This window comes from Salvelinus alpinus, chromosome 4 (assembly GCF_045679555.1).
Source record: "Salvelinus alpinus chromosome 4, SLU_Salpinus.1, whole genome shotgun sequence".
Taxonomy (NCBI): Eukaryota; Metazoa; Chordata; class Actinopteri; order Salmoniformes; family Salmonidae; genus Salvelinus; species Salvelinus alpinus.
In genome coordinates this window covers 42,387,986-42,406,562 of record NC_092089.1, presented here as the reverse complement: position 1 = coordinate 42,406,562, position 18,577 = coordinate 42,387,986, and the positions used below count along the sequence as shown (strand labels likewise).

The 18,577-nt window shown below is 42.4% G+C and overlaps 1 long non-coding RNA gene and 1 other non-coding gene across 3 annotated transcripts; one reads left to right on the top strand and one right to left on the bottom strand.

Moving 5' to 3' along the window:
• LOC139573575 (uncharacterized) lies at positions 1–18,457 on the top strand. 2 transcript variants are annotated; one of them, XR_011674625.1, is made up of 4 exons: positions 1–48; positions 16,868–17,249; positions 17,539–17,609; positions 17,697–18,457. It is a non-coding gene; the product is annotated as an uncharacterized lncRNA (long non-coding RNA). The 2 variants fall into 2 exon arrangements; XR_011674624.1 differs by lacking the exons at positions 1–48; positions 16,868–17,249 and having other exon boundaries at positions 17,260–17,609.
• On the bottom strand, positions 11,001–11,073 carry trnat-ugu (transfer RNA threonine (anticodon UGU)). Its single transcript has one exon. It is a non-coding gene; the product is annotated as a tRNA-Thr (tRNA).
• Positions 18,458–18,577: the final 120 nt, after the last annotated feature.

Here is an 18,577-nt window from a genome sequence, read left to right as displayed (position 1 = left end):
TTTTGTTTGGTATTGTCCTGTTCTGTCGCTCCTGTCTGTTCCCTTCTGGTCTCGTTTTCTTCTTTCCTCTTAAAGGTTGCTTCCTGTGAGCAAAGGTTGCTGAGGTCTGGAGAGGACGAGGTTGGCTGGGGCAAGTGGAAGTGTGAACACGCACCTCCGCATGGATTTGGGATGCAGGCTGGGTCATTTTGGGACGCATGGCTGGGTCATTTTGGGACGCAGACTGGGTCATTTGGGACAATTCTTTTGACTACATTGACCCATACTGTCACTTGATAAATTTAAGCCAGGGCTGGGACTTATGGTTAGGTTGTGAGAAACATATTTGTTTTTAGTGTAAATGTCAGCATTTTCCAACAAACTTATTGATTTGCTCATGTCATATGGAGCAAGGGATTCTTTGACTACATTCGACTCTCACTTGATAACAGTTTAAGCCAGGGCTGGGACTTATGGTTTGGTCATAATAAACATGTTTTAATGTTAAAACAGCTTTGCTTGAGTTTATTGTGAAATTCCAAGTGCTTTTACAAAATATAATTTCCATTTACATGGGGGAAGAGTAAATAAATTAACACTGAATAGAGTAAACACATTTTTACTCTAATAGGAGTCACCCTAGATCAACACAAGTGAGTGTCACTATAACACTCAGTGTTGATTATCTCTTAGTGTTACATTTTATCAACACTGGCCAGTGTAGTGCAGTGTTAACTTTTTGCACTCCTCAGTGTTAAATCAACACTAGAAATGTAACACTTTGATCAGTGGACTTTTTACTCTGTGTAGAGTGGGACCAAATGTACTCGCTGACAGTGTTAAATTTAACACTTAGTGTTGATTTAACACTTTCAAATTTACTGTGACCCATCAAGGAGAGACATGACGATCTTTACCGCTGCAGGTGCTGTAAGGAGTACTGTGTGTGGACCAAACCAACGCTGTCCCAACTAGAGGTCGACCGATTAATCGGAATGGCCGACTAATTAGGGCCGATTTCAAGTTTTCATAACAATCGGTAATTGGCATTTTTGGACACCGGTCATGGCCGATTACATTGCACTCCACGAGGAGACTGGCAGGCTGACTACCTGTTACGCGAGTGCAGCAAGAAGCCAAGGCAAGTTGCTAGCTAGCATTAAACTTATCTTATAAAAAACAATCAATCTTAACATAATCTCTAGTTAACTACACATGGTTGATGATATTACTAGTTTATCTAGCTTGTCCTGCGTTGCATATAATCGATGCAGTGCCTGTTAATTTATCATCGAATCACAGCCTACTTCGCCAAACGGGTGATGATTTAACAAGCGCATTCGCGAAAAAAGCACTATTGTTGCACCAATGTGTACCTAACCATAAACATCAATGCCTTTCTTTAAAATCAATACACAAGTATATATTTTTAACCTGCATATTTAGTTAATATTGCCTGCTAACATGAATTTATTTGAACTAGGGGAATTGTGTCACTTCTCTTGCAGAGTCAGGGTATATGCAGCAGTTTGGGCTGTCTGGCTCGTTGCGAACTGTGTGAAGACCATTTCTTCCTAACAAAGACCGTAATTAATTTGCCAGAATTGTACATAATTATGACATAACATTGAAGGTTGTGCAATGTAACAGCAATATTTAGACTTAGATAAAATACGGAAAGGTTCCGTATTTCACTGAAAGAATAAACGTTTGTTTTCGAAATGATAGTTTCCGGATTTGACCATATTAATGACCTAAGGCTCGTATTTCTGTGTGTTATTATGTTATAATTAATTGATATTTGATAGAGCAGTCTGACTGAGCGGTGGTAGGCAGCAGCAGGCTTGTAAGCATTCATTCAAAGAGTACTTTCCTGCATTTGCCAGCAGCTCTTCGCTGTGCTTCAAGCATTGAACTGTTTATGACTTCAAGCCGATCAACTCCCGAGATTAGGCTGTTGTAACCGATGTGAAATGGCTAGCTAGTTAGCGGGGTGCGCGCTAATAGCGTTTCAATCGGTGACGTCACTCGCCTCGTCCTTGAAGTAGTTGTTCCCCTTGCTCTGCAAGGGCCGCGGCTTTTGTGGAGCGATGGGTAACGATGCTTCGAGGGTGGCTGTTGTCGATGTGTCCCTGGTTCGAGCCCAGGTAGGGGCGAGGAGAGGGATGGAAGCTATACTGTTACACTGGCAATACTATAGTGCCTATAAGAACATCTAATAGTCAAAGGTATGTGAAATACAAATGGTATAGAAAGAAATAGTCCTATAATAACTACAAACTAAAACTTCTTGACTATATGTTCTGAGCAAGGAACTTAAACGTTATCTTTTTTACATGGCACATATTGCACTTTTACTTTCTTCTCCAACACTTTGTTTTTGCATTATTTAAACCAAATTGAACATGTGTCATTATTTATTTGAGGCTAAATTGATTTTATTGATGTATTATATTAAGTTAAAATAAAAATGTTCATTCAGTATTGTTGTAATTGTCATTACTACAAATAAATAAATAAATAAAAATATAAAACCGGCCGATTAATCGGTATCGGCTTTTTTTGGTCCTCCAATAATCAGTATCGGCGTTAAAATCATAATCGGTCGACCTCTAGTCCCAACACCCCCGCCTGGTCAATCTTGATGCACACTCAATCTCCAGAATTCAGCCCGTGCCCTTGGTTATCTCTGCTTTCACCTGAGGATTTACAAACTGCAACCCATGGGTCATTTCCTGACAACATACTCTACTCTTATGGCAAGATCACTAATTCGTGACATTTGAATAACAGCCTCCCCTCTGTACTCCCATCGGTCTCCCAGTTACCAGTTACTAAGCCATGTGGCACGAGTCCTCAAACTGATATCCCAACTGCTACTAAAGTAACCTGTGCTACTACTAACATGGCCCATGCCTATTGCCTCCTTCAATTATGGTCCCAACAGCAACTGACGTGAGAATAACTCCTGCATGTAATCTGTCAAGTGTTCGCCTGCTGTTAGAAATTGGGAAAGATATTAATTAGTTGGAAGAATATCCAACCTAACAAAACTCTTGAGTCACAGTTTCTTGAAAGTTTACCATAGTGTCTGAAATGCCACCACTATCTCTTCTATTCTCACCATAACCTTAATTGATGAGCTCCCACAGATCTCCCCTGCAGTCACGTTCCCTCCCACTTAACAACTCTATGTAAACATTCTGTCTCAAACACCTCACCTCCTGCTACAGATACATTTGCACATACACTACCATCTAACCCATAACACACTTGTCACTACTCCTAATGCACTTCTTCAGTTATAAACATACTAAAACATCCTCAAATCAATTAGTCAATATACATCAGTCCTTTCTCTGGAACAATGATCACTCATGCTCCACGAAACCTAAAAACATATTGACTTGAAAAGGAAAGAGAAAAAAAGTACATGTTTAATAATTTCACACCACCCATTAATGCATTTAACATTCAAATTCTGATTACACGGTAAAACAAAAGAGAACAAAAAAGCTTGGGTCAACCATGAAAGTTATCATCCAGTGATTTCACTAACAAACAACCTCCCTGTCGGAGGACACTTACAGATAAGGTTTCTGGAGCCTCCCTTGGCCAAATAAATTTTAGCATCCACCCCTCACCGTTTTGTAGCAACTCAATTCAATTCAATTCAATTGACTTTATTGACATGGCAAGTTATTATTACTTACATTGTCAAAGTATACATATCGAAAAATTTAAATAAAATATATATGTATATATATACACAAAATATATATATATTTATATATAAATAAATGGTGGGACTAACAGCAATAATAATAGTAGTAGTGGACATGGGATTACCATTAATAACAGCTACAACAACAATATTAATCAGAACAACAATACATTAAAGCAACAGTAGTAGACCAGTGTCAACATGACTGAGAAGACACATGACCTGGTACGAAAGACAAAACAAAACTAAGCTAAATGGGAAATATTATCAACATTACTTTGCATTTTTCACTGGCTGTCCCTCAGGCTGTGGCAGGAGGACACATATTTGGCTGCCAAAACTGCACATTTTGGCTTTTCACCCAACAAATATTTTATAGTTTCAAATTCTTTGTATTGAATTATAATTTTGGGAAAGAAATATGCTCTTAGGTCTGAGTATTTGTCACAGTGTAGTAGGAAATGCACTTCTGTCTCTACCTCTCCCCTGGAGCAGAGAACTCTCTCTCGCTGTATCCAAATCACAACTAAAATATTTTATAAATTATCCAACCCAAATTTAAAATTACAGTCCTTAGTGCTTACTTTGAGTATAGGGCTCAAATTCCAGCTTCTAAACTGAGCACACATCATCCCTGTTAGAATGTACATTTATAAATGAAACCTTTTATTGCCGGTAATAACTCTTCTCATTACAGCCCCCCTTTGTCCCTGTTATCCTGTCACGAATGGCCTGCAAATGAAAGATCAGTATCTCAATGGATCCTTAGTCTAAATTGTTCGCAGTGTGTAGACCCCGTCCCCCCGTCCTTCGGCACATGTAACGCTTGCCAATATCCAAATAGATACATCTGTTTCTCCCACGTACACAAATCTCTCACCTGAGCTGTTCTCAGCACTCTGGTTTATGGCTCGGACTCAGATAGAAGTGTTAAAAAGTCACTGTCGCATTGCACGCCTTCGTCGCTCTTTCTTCAGCCGGTCAGGGAGGGTTCACACATACTGTTTGTGGTGAAATTATTCCTACCATGCATTAAGACATGATCTGACGTCACCTTCCACGATAACCTCAAGAAAGCACAGATCAGAACAACAGTTTAGTTCAATTCAATTCTGTTTCAGGAAATCCAGACAAGCATTGACTATATGAAGAATTATTACCTTTTCTTAATAACATTATCTCTACGAACAAATGTCAAAGAGCATAACAACATACTGTTATTGCTGAAACCATTTTCAACATTAGTCATTACTCCCTTATTCTACTGGTGACCTCTCTGAAGAGTTACCAGATCATGAAGTTAGCACCCTAACCCCTCGCATAATCCCACACTCAAGTATCCCAATCTGGTAAAACTTGTAACGAAACAAAAACACAAAATGAAAGCAGCAATACATACAGTTGAAGTCGGAAGTTTACATACACCTTAGCCAAATACATTTAAACTCAGTTTTTCACAATTCCTGACATTTAATTGTCTTTAAATTGTTTAACTAGGGACAAACGTTTCGGGTAGCCTTCCACAAGCTTCCCACAATGAGTTGGGTAAATTTTGGCCCATTCCTCCTGACAGAGCTGGTGTAACTGGTCAGGTTTGTAGGCCTCCTTGCTCGCACACGCTTTTTCAGTTCTGCCCACAAATTGTCTATAGGATTGAGGTCAGGGCTTTGTGATGGCCACGCCAATACCTTGACTTTGTTGTCCTTAAGCCATTTTGCCACAACTTTGGAAGTATGCTTGGGGTCATTGTCCATTTGGAAGACCCATTTGCGACCAAGCTTTAACTTTCTGACTGATGTCTTGAGATGTTGCTTCAATATATACCCATGATTTTCCTCCCTCATGATGCCATCTATTTTGTGAAGTGCACCAGTCCCTCCTGCACCAAAGCACCCCCACAACATGATGCTGCTACCCCCGTGCTTCACGGTTGGGATGGTGTTCTTCGGCTTGCCTACCTTCCCCTGTCACGTTCCTGACCTGTTTTCTGTTGTTTTTGTATGTGTTAAGTCGGTCAGGGCGTGAGTGTGGGTGGGCATTTCTATGTTATGTGTTTCTATGTTGGTAAATGGGTGACCTGATATGGTTCTCAATTAGAGGCAGGTGGTTTTCATCTCCTCTGATTGAGAACCATATTAAGGTAGGTGGTTTCACATTGTTTGTCGTGGGTGGTTGTCTCCTGTGTCTGTGTTTGTCGCGCCACACGGGACTGTTTCGGTTTGTTTGTTCGTTCGTTTATGTAGTCATTTTCCTGTTCGTGCGTTCTTCGTTGTTTGTAAGTTCTCATGTCCAGGTCTGTTGACTGCGTTTGTTATTTTGTAGTTTGTTAAAGTGTTTTCGTGTTTTTCCCGTCTTGTCTTTAAATAAATAATATGTCAAGTCACAACGCTGCGTTTTGGTCAAATCCCTGCTCCTCGAGGAGGAAACTCGTTACATCCCCTTTGTCCTTCAAACATAACAATGGTCATTATGGCCAAATAGTTCTATTTTGGTTTCATCAGACCAGAGGACATTTCTCCAAAAAGTACAATCTTTGTCCCCATGTGCAGTTGCAAACCATAGTCTGGCTTTGTTATGGCGGTTTTGGAGCAGTGGCTTCTTCCTTGCTGAGCAGCCTTTCAGGTTATGTCGATATAGGACTCGTTTTACTGTGGATGTACATACTTTTGTACCTGTTTCCTCCAGTATCTTCACAAGGACCTTTGCTGTTGTTCTCTATATCTCCCGGGTGGCGCAGTGGTCTAGGGCACTGCATAGCTGCGCCAGCTGCGCCACCAGAGTCTCTGGGTTCGTGCCCAGGCTGGGCTGGGTTCGCGCACAGGCTCTGTCGCAGCCGGCCGCAACCGGGAGATCCGTGGGGCGAAGCACAATTGGCATAGCGTGGTTAGGGAGAGTTTGGCCGGTAGGGAGGGTTTGGCCGGTAGGGAGGGTTTGGCCGGTAGGGATATCCTTGTCTCAGTATGTAAAAATGTAATAAAAAATGTATGCACTCTACTGTAAGTCGCTCTGGATAAGAGCGTCTGCTCTTGCCCTGTAGGGATATCCCTTGTCTCAGTATGTAAAAAATGTAATAAAATGTATGCACTCTACTGTAAGTTTCTCTGGATAAGAGTGTCTGCTAAATGACTAAAATGTAAATGTTCTGGGATTGATTTGCACTTTTCTCACCAAAGTACGTTCATCTCTAGGAGACAGAACCCAACTCCTTCCTGAGCGGTATGACGGCTGCGTGGTCCCATGGTGTTTATACTTGCGTACTATTGTTTGTACAGATGAACATGGTACCTTCAGGCGTTTGGAAATTGCTCCCAAGGATGAACCAGACTTGTGGAGGTCTACAATTTTTTTCTGAGGTCTTGGCTGATTTCTTTTGATTTTCCCATGATGTCAAGCAAAGACGCACTTAGTTTGAAGGTAGGCCTTGAAATAAATCCACAGGTACAGTGGGGCAAAAAAGTATTTAGTTAGCCACCAATTGTGCAAGTTCTCCCACTTAAAAAGATGAGAGAGGCCTGTAATTTTCATCATAGGTACACTTCAACTATGACAGACAAAATGAGAAAAGAAAATCCAGAAAATTACATTGTAGGATTTTTAATGAATTTATTTGCAAATTGTGGTGGAAAATAAGTATTTGGTCACCTACAAACAAGCATGATTTCTGGCTCTCACAGACCTGTAACTTCATCTTTAAGAGGCTCCTCTGTCCTCCACTCGTTACCTGTATTAATGGCACCTGTTTGAACTTGTTATCAGTATAAAAGACACCTGTCCACAACCTCAAACAGTCACACTCCAAACTCCACTATGGCCAAGACCAAAGAGCTGTCAAAGGACATCAGAAACAAAATTGTAGACCTGCACCAGGCTGGGAAGACTGAATCTGCAATAGGTAAGCAGCTTGGTTTGAAGAAATCAACTGTGGGAGCAATTATTAGGAAATGGAAGACAATCTCCCTCGATCTGGGGCTCCACGCAAGATCTCACCCCGTGGGGTCAAAATGATCACAAGAACGGTGAGCAAAAATCCCAGAATCACACGGGGGGACCTAGTGAATGACCTGCAGAGAGCTGGGACCAAAGTAACAAAGCCTACCATCAGTAACACACTACGCCGCCAGGGACTCAAATCCTGCAGTGCCAGACGTGTCCCCCTGCTTAAGCCAGTACATGTCCAGGCCCGTCTGAAGTTTGCTAGAGAGCATTTGGATGATTGGGAGAATGTCATATGGTCAGATGAAACCAAAATATAACTTTTTGGTAAAAACTCAACTCGTCGTGTTTGGAGGACAAAGAATGCTGAGTTGCATCCAAAGAACACCATACCTACTGTGAAGCATGGGGGTGGAAACATCATGCTTTGGGGCTGTTTTTCTGCAAAGGGACCAGGACGACTGATCCGTGTAAAGGAAAGAATGAATGGGGCCATGTATCGTGAGATTTTGAGTGAAAACCTCCTTCTATCAGCAAGGGCATTGAAGATGAAACGTGGCTGGGTCATTCAGCATGACAATGATCCCAAACACACCGCCCGGGCAACGAAGGAGTGGCTTCGTAAGAAGCATTTCAAGGTCCTGGAGTGGCCTAGCCAGTCTCCAGATCTCAACCCCATAGAAAATCTTTGGAGGGAGTTGAAAGTCCATGTTGCCCAGCAACAGCCCCAAAACATCACTGCTCTAGAGGAGATCTGCATGGAGGAATGGGCCAAAATACCAGCAACAGTGTGTGAAAACCTTGTGAAGACTTACAGAAAACGTTTGACCTCTGTCATTGCCAACAAAGGGTATATAACAAAGTATTGAGATAAACTTTTGTTATTGACCAAATACTTATTTTCCACCACAATTTGCTAATAAATTCATTAAAAATCCTACAATGTGATTTTCTGGATTTTTTTTCTCTCATTTTGTCTGTCATAGTTGAAGTGTACCTATGATGAAAATTACAGGCCTCTCTCATCTTTTTAAGTGGGAGAACTTGCACAATTGGTGGCTGACTAAATACTTTTTTGCCCCACTGTACACCTCCAGTTGACTCAAATTATGACAATTAGCCTATCAGAAGCTTTTAAAGCCATGGCATAATTTTCTGGAATTTTCCAAGCTGTTTAAAGGCACAGTCAACTTAGTGTATGTAAACTTCTGAACTCATCTCTCATGGCTCCCCCTCCCCATAGGGCATTAAACCAACCTCTCTCCATATCGATACTGCTACTACACATAAATCAAACAATGTTCAAATATCTTATTTTTCACTTTTTTTTTTTAACTCATTAGCTTCTAGAACTCTCGTCTTACAAAAAACTCACTGCAACTGGGACTTTTGTCCCTTTTACAGACCTCGCAGGGGAATACCCCCCCCTAGGGACCTATCCTTATGGAACCTACCCTCCACTGTATTGAAATGTTTCAGCAAAGGCAGCATTACTACCTCCAGATCATTGACGTGATAGAACAAACCTCCTTAACGATATGCCTCGATGTAGGTGAAACTGTACGAAATACCATCGCATTCATTCAAGTTTAAGTTAGACAGTATTCTTTTATGATAGCTGTCAAAAAGGCGATTTCGATTCTACTTGCTATCCTGCCTCCACCCACTGCAAAGTCAAATCCCATATCCAAACCTCGCGAGATGTTATTGCCGCTTTCTCCACACTCCCTGATGGTGTGACCATAATGATAACATAAGAGGATATAAAATAAGGTCCCAGATATTGTACAACGATTTGATTGTATAATTTATGGCGACAAAAGTAAGTAAAATGAATCCTTCTCTCTTGTATTATGTTTATCTTACATAGACCACTAGTTACAATTCACTCACATGCAAACTACTTTGTTTTTCAGGACAAGCTTAATATACACATATCACAAATTGCATGTAAAGTGTTTATATAAGGAAACATTTGCACATACTGCATTTCTCCGCTCTCCTCACAACTCCATAGTACCTTTGGCATTTAATTAATCCTAGCTTGCACCCTTCTGACAGGGGGTTAGGGGACACTAATTTTGCATTAATCATGCTCAATCTCTAAATAAATGGAATCTATGGATTTCACATGACTGGGAATACAGATATGCATCGGTTGGTCACAGATAACTTAAAAAATATAAAAGAGCACACTCTTCCAGCGTGCCAGTGGCCATCAAAGGTGAGCATTTGCCCAATGAAGTTGGTTACAATGCCGAACTGCAGTCAGGTCAAGACCCTGGTGAGGATGATGAGCACGCAGATGAGCTTCCCTGAGACGGTTTCTGACAGTTTATGTAGAACTTATTTGCTTCTGCAAACCCACATTTTCATCAGCTGTCCGGGGGGCTGGTCTTAGACGATCCCACAGGTGAAGAAGCCGGATGTGGAGGTCCTGGGCTGGCGTGGTTACACATGGTCTGCGTTTGTGAGGCCGGTTGGACGTACTGACGAGGGGAGAGTGAAACAAATGCTCAAGTAGGACTGCTTTCCTACTGCCATATACAATAATACATTGATCTCTGCCAGAAAAAGATCAATGGATATAAAATGCAGAAACAAAACAAATCTGTAGTGGTGACATGATCAAATACAGCGACGTCCACAGTTTTCACACATTCATCTCATATGTCAACATTGGTTGCATTGGTCTCTCAAGCAAGGCCCTTCCCAAGGGGACAAAGCTCCACACACGCCCCAACCCGGCTCCCGATCCAGGCATTGAAGATGTTAATAAAATATCTGTTTGTTATCTGCCCACAGGTGGAACAGTTGGCTACTCTGGCGAATTTCAATGATGTGCTGTCTGTCCATCAAATCGTGCGGCATTGAATGATCATTGAGAGGCAAAATTGTTGTATGTTGTTAATACGCACATTGTTTTACTCCAATGCAATGTGTAGACAAGACTGCATGTTAGGCTACACAGGTTGTCGCGGAGGCAGTGTGGTGCTGCTGGAGCACACATCAGCCGGGCCAAAACATATGACCCCTCGAGGAAGGCCCCAGCGTGATCTGAACCCACAACCCCTGATTTACAAGACCAGTGGTCTAACCACTGAGCTATGGAGCCATGACTGATGCCATAAAACCCAGTAACTGGCCACAAAAATGTAACAATAAATATAGATGCTCTTCTGGGTGTTTGTGAGAGAGCTTGCATCATTAATGTCATTTTTGTGCTGGCTGTTCTGTTGACACGAGACATAAGCTACTACAACAACATAATTATTCACAAGGTATGTATGTAAACATGGGGAGCAGAATTGAACACAAATCGGGATTGTACTGACATGGATTAAAACATGTGACCCTTTAGTCAAGGCCCCAGCGAGAATTGAACTCGCGACCCCTGGTTTACAAGACCAGTGCTCTAACCACTGAGCTATGGAGCCTTACCTTCTCACACCTTAAGACAACAGGCCATTTACATATTACAACGGATCTTGCCAGTTAAAAGACAGAAGGCCACACCTCATGCCACTCAGCTGTTAGTGCAGTCTGGCCCAACCAGCTAAACAGGTTGTTAGCATATGAAGCAAAGTCAACTACTCTAGGCTTGAGTGTCTGCTGGTTTTCAGTCTTTCTGTTACATCATGATCTACATGAGATTTAGACCAGAGAAACATAATACACATTTTTACATGCCAATTGGACCTGTGCAATAAAACACACACACACACACACATCTGTGGCACTGCCAGGACTTGCCACTAGAGAGCAGCAACAGACCATAAAATCCTTTGCCATTGCCAGAGAACAGCCTACAAATGATCACTGCATTTTATTGTCTGTTGCTGCGCTCTAGTGGTGAGTCCTAGCAGTGCCACAGAGAGTGTTTATTAGTCACATGCGCAGGGTTGCAGATGTAAATGCAGGGTACAGTGAATATCTTAAGCTCCTACAGTGCAGGTCAAAGGGAAGTGAATGAAACAATAGCAACATAATAATAATTACATATTTACAACTAACATGATAAATGTCCATTGGGTGGGGGCAGGTAAAATGTCAGATGAGTTGGTGGGGGGGGCGGTTGGTTAGGGGGAGCATCAATGTATAAACTTTATCTCCACTATAAAAAGCATCTAGACATTATCTCACATTTCTTTTAGACTAGCATTTAGTTCTCAACAGTAGAGATTTGTATAAACTGGTCTGTCTCTCCGGCCTTCTCAATATTGAATTGCGATCTCCACCGTCTCATATAAAGTGAATGTGTCGGAACGAGACAGACAGCAAATTGAGCTGGTTGTCATACAGTAGCAACATACAAAACTTTTTTTCAGTTGGCTGGCTACTTTTTTTCAGTTGGCTGCCAAAACTAAAATGGATGAGTGGAACATTTTTGGCAGCACGACTATGGAATAATTGGGAAAAAGAGATGGCAATAATACACAGGCATACAGATTTGTGGGATACTGAATTGAATGACCTAGAGAAAAGCCGCAACGGGGGAAAAAACACAGTTAAGAATACAAACTGGGCTGTGCGTTGCTTCGAGGGCTGTCTAGCAGAGAAGAAAAAAGTTGTTGACTTCAAAACTGTCACTAAGGAAGAGTTTACCATTGTTCTCCGACAGTTTTATGGAAATGTACGAAATGGGAAGGGGGAAGAGAACAGCATAAGTAGCTACCTGGCACTCCGGAGTGTGCTCAACGGGTTTCTAAATGACCCAACCACCAGTCGCAGCTAGTTCCTTATGAAGGACACTGAATTTACCACCTCGAATCATGCATTTCTGGCCAACATCAAACAGCTAAGGCAAGGAAAATATATCACAAACAGCCACCCTCCCATCACTGATAAGGACATGGCCCAGCTCCAAAACTGCCAGGCTCTGAATCCCGGTACACCAAGGGGTCTGGTCCAGAAAGTATGGTTCGACCTCCAGTTACATCTGGGTCAAAGAAGAAAAGAGGGGAACAGACAACTAAAGCCCAACTCATTCCTTGTAAAAACAGACAAGAACAGTCTAAGGTATGATGTTCATAGCCTGTTTGTTTTATTTCTAAGTTGCACTCGTAATAGGCTACTGGAAAGCAATATTATAACAACGCATTCTCTCTCTCAGATGCGCCACTCTCGCATATAAACGAGGCCACAAAGAATCGTCTGGACCCAAGGGAGAGAGGCAGGGAGTCCAAGAGGGGATTCATGTTCGAGCAGCCAGGGAACCCACTATGCCCGGTGGCATGACTGGAGAAATATCTACTGAAATGCCTGGAGAACAGCCTTGCATTTTATCTCCACCCAAGGAGAGGAGTGTATCGGGGACTCGATCTGGAACACGTCAGTGCCGATGTGCGTGAACTATCTGGCAGCACTTCTACCAAAGATCTGCAGGGCAGCGGGAACAACTACATACACAAATCCCAGCATCAGGATCACGACAGTCCAGAAACTGGCCAATGCTGGTTTAGATGCGACGGAGATTATGTCAGTGAGTGGGCGTCGGTTCCAGTCAATGAGTTCAGCCCCTCGCTACTTGAGTGACAGCTAGCAAGAATCAGAGAAGAGCGAGAGAGAGCGCAATGACGTAGTGCACACATCTGCACATATGTGATGTAGTACGCAATTGTCGGGGACAAGTTTTGGCTCATGAGCGCTACTTTCAGAACTACTGGCTAAAAAGTATTCAAAAGTACGTGAAAATCCCTTTAAACTATATATACAGTAGTACCAAATGTTCCAATAGAATAACATTCTAAATGTTGATACTTTCGGTGCTTTTAAAAATATTAAATCTCAATCTAGGTTGCCAAACTCACACAGAAACAAGCCTGGGCAGGATAACGAATAGCTTTAACACGGGAATAGTGTAAAACACAAAAACAAGTTGAATCTTACATCTAATGAAGGAATGAATGAGTCATGGGGGTTCTGGTCCTCAAGGGCCTCAAGGAGGGAGCTGTTGTTTTCCCCCGTGTTGTCACAATTAATTGTCACAAATGTATTAACTCACGGCCTTTTTGCAATTATATGGTGTGGTTTAGTATGGGTATAAGTGATTTTCTGTCTACATTGGTCTGGGTTTAGTTCAGCTGTCCTATTGCACCTACCCAAAATGACCACTAGAGGGTACCAAACATCCACAGGAGTGCCTGCTTTCTTCCCCCTGCTATTTGAAGCTTATTCTTCTCTGTTCCAAATACCCATATTGTTCCATTTGTCCTCTCCTCCAATCAGAGCTTCAGCTTGTTCTAAATTGGAGAAAGAGAGCAAAAACCCACCAATGAAGAGCCTAGCTTGTTCCATAAGTTTTTCAGCCAATGATGGTCCTCCGAAGTTCTTGTAACGTCACTTCATCACAAAAATATTTTTCTGGCAGCCATTGATTGATCATACATTCCCGGTGAATATCTGAGGTAATTTTGCCTAATTTGCAAAGAATTTAACATCAACGACTATAAATGTGAAGAAATATGACAATAACACGTCTAGTCAACCGAATTGTTTGACTACAGGGGCTACCCAAACTGTGTAATTTAACAACGTCTGTTGATCGCTAGCTACTGTAGCTATAGTATAGTGTACCGCATGCTGCGCGCAGGCAAGTTAGCATTGGCTATAAAATATTTTTCTGACAGAAATTGATGATGTAAAATATTTCGCTGACAGACATTGATGATACCTGAAAATAATCGACGAGTAGCACGTCTAGTCAACCGACTTGTTTGACTACAGGGGCTACCCAAGCTGTGTAATTTAATAACGTCTTTAGATCGCTAGCTACTGTAAACGAGGTTTTACAAAAACTCAAAAGTTTATTTGACCGCTGACAACCCTATAAAACCTTAGCTAACATTTATATCAACTCAAAGTTGGAATTGTATACTATTTAATTGTCTATTTACCTTCGTTTTTTTGAAGGCATGCGTTTGAAGTGTATGTAGTTGGATGCATTGTATGATATGTGACAACCTGATTGTCATTGGGGCAAACGTGTCTTTCTATGAATTTAACTAAACAGAATTTAACTGCATATGAGTTAATAATCAACCTAACTCTAACCCTGACCCGGCACCCCCCCACCACACTACTGATATGTCCTATGCCCCCCCCCCACTGCTGAACTCCTCCTAGCAGACCTATCAAGCAAACATGAGTTCCTTTATATGTATCTAATACGGTTATGCTGTCACTTGTAACTGCACTCCTCACTCATGATAATAGTTTTTTTCTTGCCTCCTAAGATGGAAAATCCTAGGTTCCGGTTCACGCCCTCACAGGAGTTGGTCCTCAAGGCCACACCCCAGGCAGTTAAAGTTGCCGCTGACTGCCCCCCTGCTTCGGGTGCTCAGGGCCCTCCTGTGAGGGCTAAGAAGTGGGAGGAAGTGGAGGCAGAGGCTCGAGCCCGCGTCGTCTCCGAGGGAGGTGACCCCGGTGCAGAGATGGTCGTCCTGAGCCTGTGCACGGTTCAGTTCGGCAAGTACCGGGGTCAGACCTTCAAGTGGTTGATGGAGAACGACGTGGGCTACATGGTGCACCTGGTAACGGTGCATCAGAAGGAGAGGGAGCGAGAGTGCAGCGTTTCCCAGCATCCCCTGATGGCCAACAAGGACGCCTTGACTCGCTACTCGTGCGCCTATCCGTCCTTCGCTGAGATGGTCAGGTTCAACCGGGCACACGAGGAAGCTAAAGTCCTGTCCTCCCAGCCAGGTGAGTTTGTTTAATTCTCCTCATTGTATGTAAGATGTAACTATTTTGCTCTGACAGTTAATTGGTTTCCGTGCTGATTTCCGGCCAGGAGGGCAAGGCCCTTGTTGGCATGGGGAAGTACAAGTGGGACACGCTGCAGGACCTGTATGAGGCTACGGGTGCGGACAGGATAAGGTAATGGGCGCGCGTCTATTGTGTTTTCTATGTCCATCTCAGTGTGTTTTATGCAACATTTTACATCTGAAATGTTCCCTCTGCTGTGTCTCTCACAGATATGTCAGGAGCACGAGGACGCAGACACCCCGTTATCCTGGGAGTGCGATAGCCGCCTTGATTGACTACATTCAGCGCAGAGACCAGGAGGGAGTAGCTGCTGTGGCCAGCCCCGCCACAGCCAGCACCACCCCCGCCAGTAACACCCGGCCCAAGAGTGCGGCTACGTAAGTGTTACATAACATCTTAAAGGAAAATATAATTCTACTTGTTCCACACAGTTGGAAATGATGACATATTTGCTGTTTTGCTGTCCAAGGCCTCTTGGTCCTGTGATCTCTGCGTTCCTGTCAAGGCGCTCTCTCACCCCAGGTGAACTGCAGGCGAAGATGAAGAAGCTCATGGCTTCTCAGCCTGCAGTTCAAGGTGAGTGTCTAGTTACACATGTAAGATAATGTTAACTTTTTGGATAAGCTGTGTAGCTCACAATCCTTTCTCTCTCCACGTGATATAGGGGTGTCTTTCCTTCGACCGGCACTGCCACCGACAGAGCTATCTGACGCAGAGCTGGTCAAAGCAGCTGCTGACATAGACACGTATGTTTTTACGTCACTATTATTGACATAGGACATTTGATAACTATTCAGTTAAAGTTTGCTGACATATTAAAGTGTTTTGAATATTTTTTCCTATCATCAGCCCAAGGAAATGTATTGGTAAGAGTCATCTGGGTTTAGAGGAGTCATTGCATGTATGCACTATTAAATATCTTACCTATTTTGGAAATACATTTTAGAATAAGGCTGTAACGTAATAAAATGTGGGAAAAAGTCAAGGGGTCTGAATATTTTCCGAAGCCACAAATGGTATCCACAGTGCAAGGTTTCCATTAACCGGTAATAGCTGGCTTTTGACCGATTAAAAAAAAAATATATATATCTAATAATAATAGAAAAGCGATAATTAAAATTGGTGCCGGTGTCACGTTCCTGACCTATTTCTGTTAGTTTGTTGTATGTGTTAGTTGGTCAGGACGTGAGTTTGGGTGGGCATTCTATGTTGTCTGTTTCTATGTTGGTTTAAGGGTTGCCTGGTATGGCTCTCAATTAGAGGCAGGTGTTTGGCGTTCCTCTAATTGAGAGTCATATTTAGGTAGGTTGTTTCACAGTGTTCGTTGTGGGTGGTTGTCTCCTGTGTCAGTGTTTGTCGCACCATACGGGACTGTTCGGTTCGGTTTGTGTTGTGCATCGTCATTTTATGTGTAGGCTATTTTCCCTGTTCGTGCGTTCTCGTGTTTAATGTAAGTTCGTCGTTCAGGGGCCTGTTGCACAAAAGTAGAATTAAGACATCCGGGATAAATGACTCAGCTGAGCTCAATGAAGCCAAAACATGTGCGTCCAGGCTTAATTGGTTGCACAAAGACCAAGCCAGGATGAGCAGACACGGATTCATTAAGCCAGGTGAAACCAATCCTGGATAGGTGCGCGCTCACGGCTCACTCAAATAGACCCCGCCACAGATCACAGATTAACTGATTTACCATGGCAACTAGAGCCGCGTACTTTTCCCCGTCGGAAGCACAAATCCTCATGGAGGCATAGGAGGAGGTAAAAGATATAATTAAGAAGAAAGGCAACACCGCCACAGTGATAAAGCAAAGAGAAAAAGCATGGCAAAGTATTGCAGACCGCCTGAATGCGTAAGTAGTGCACAATTACACACTCACCGCTCCGCTGAAACATCACAATTACAATTCAAATATTTAATTCACATCTCCAAAAATGCAGTTGTACTGTAATTATGAAACGGTTAAATTTTTAATTGAATTGCACTGCAGATATGAGTGAAATTGTGTAAAGTAACTCCATCACACTGTATAAAGCTATGATAAATTTTTTGATATTTTTACTGAAAACAAGACAAAAATACCAAGTAATTTTTTGCAGTGTGACTCCATTAAATGTGTGTGTGTGTGTGTGTGTGTGTAGATTAAACATGAACGGGCCAAAACGGACATGGCAGCAGGTCAAAATCAAATACAAGAACATTCTGCAGAATGGTATGGTCCCTGACTAATATTTAACAAAGCACAAGCATATATTGTACCCAGAAGGTGCCTGCTCACACATTGTCTGTACTGTTTTAGCAGTGAAAAAGAATACCCACAGACAAGGCACGGGTGGTGGGTCACCAAAGGCTGACCTTACCCCAGCAGAGGACATGGCCTTGGAGCTAAATAAAGGCAGGCCCGTCTTAGAGGGGATCCCTGGGGGGAAAGAGACGAGCATAGGTTCCTCCCAAGATGCCACCCGCTTCATTCAAGGTATGTCCTTCCATCTCTACATGGGATACAACCACATTCATATTGAATCAATGTGGCCTGCCTGAGGAAGGAGAGGGCCCCCAGAGTGCCACCAGCCATGGACTGGGACAATCCGGCAATCTTCCCTGATGACGACAGTGGTCGGCTGCTGAGGGACCAATATGTGTTGAATTATTTTAGTTAGTATGTGTGCTTTCAATTTTGGTTAAATATGTCCTGCGGTGGCAGAGGAATTTGGGTTTTTTTGGGTTCGTTTTTTGACGAATTTGGCCTCTTATGATGTTTGTGCGGTATACTGTGTGTAATACAAGGCTGCAGGGAGGCTACTGCATCCATTCATTTGTCTGTTCAGTTGATGTGTATGGATTTGTCCTGCATTTATTTTAGTGTGCAGACATGCAGGGTGTGTTATATACAGACCTTTGAATGTGTATGTATCATTTTGTATAATATGCTTGGATTCTGTGATTTCCATCTTGTAGAGTCACTGACTTCAGTTTCGAAAGGAGCTGATGGTTTACCTGCTTTGTTTTGTCCTTATTCAATAAAGGAACATAATGTTACACATTGTGTTTTTATATTCATATGGAATGTGTATTTGTTTATATGACAGAGTACTAGGGCCACACTGAAGAAAAAGGATAAAGTCATAAATTTATGAGGCTGGTTCTTTCTGCAGAAAAGCTACATTGTTTTTACAGTTT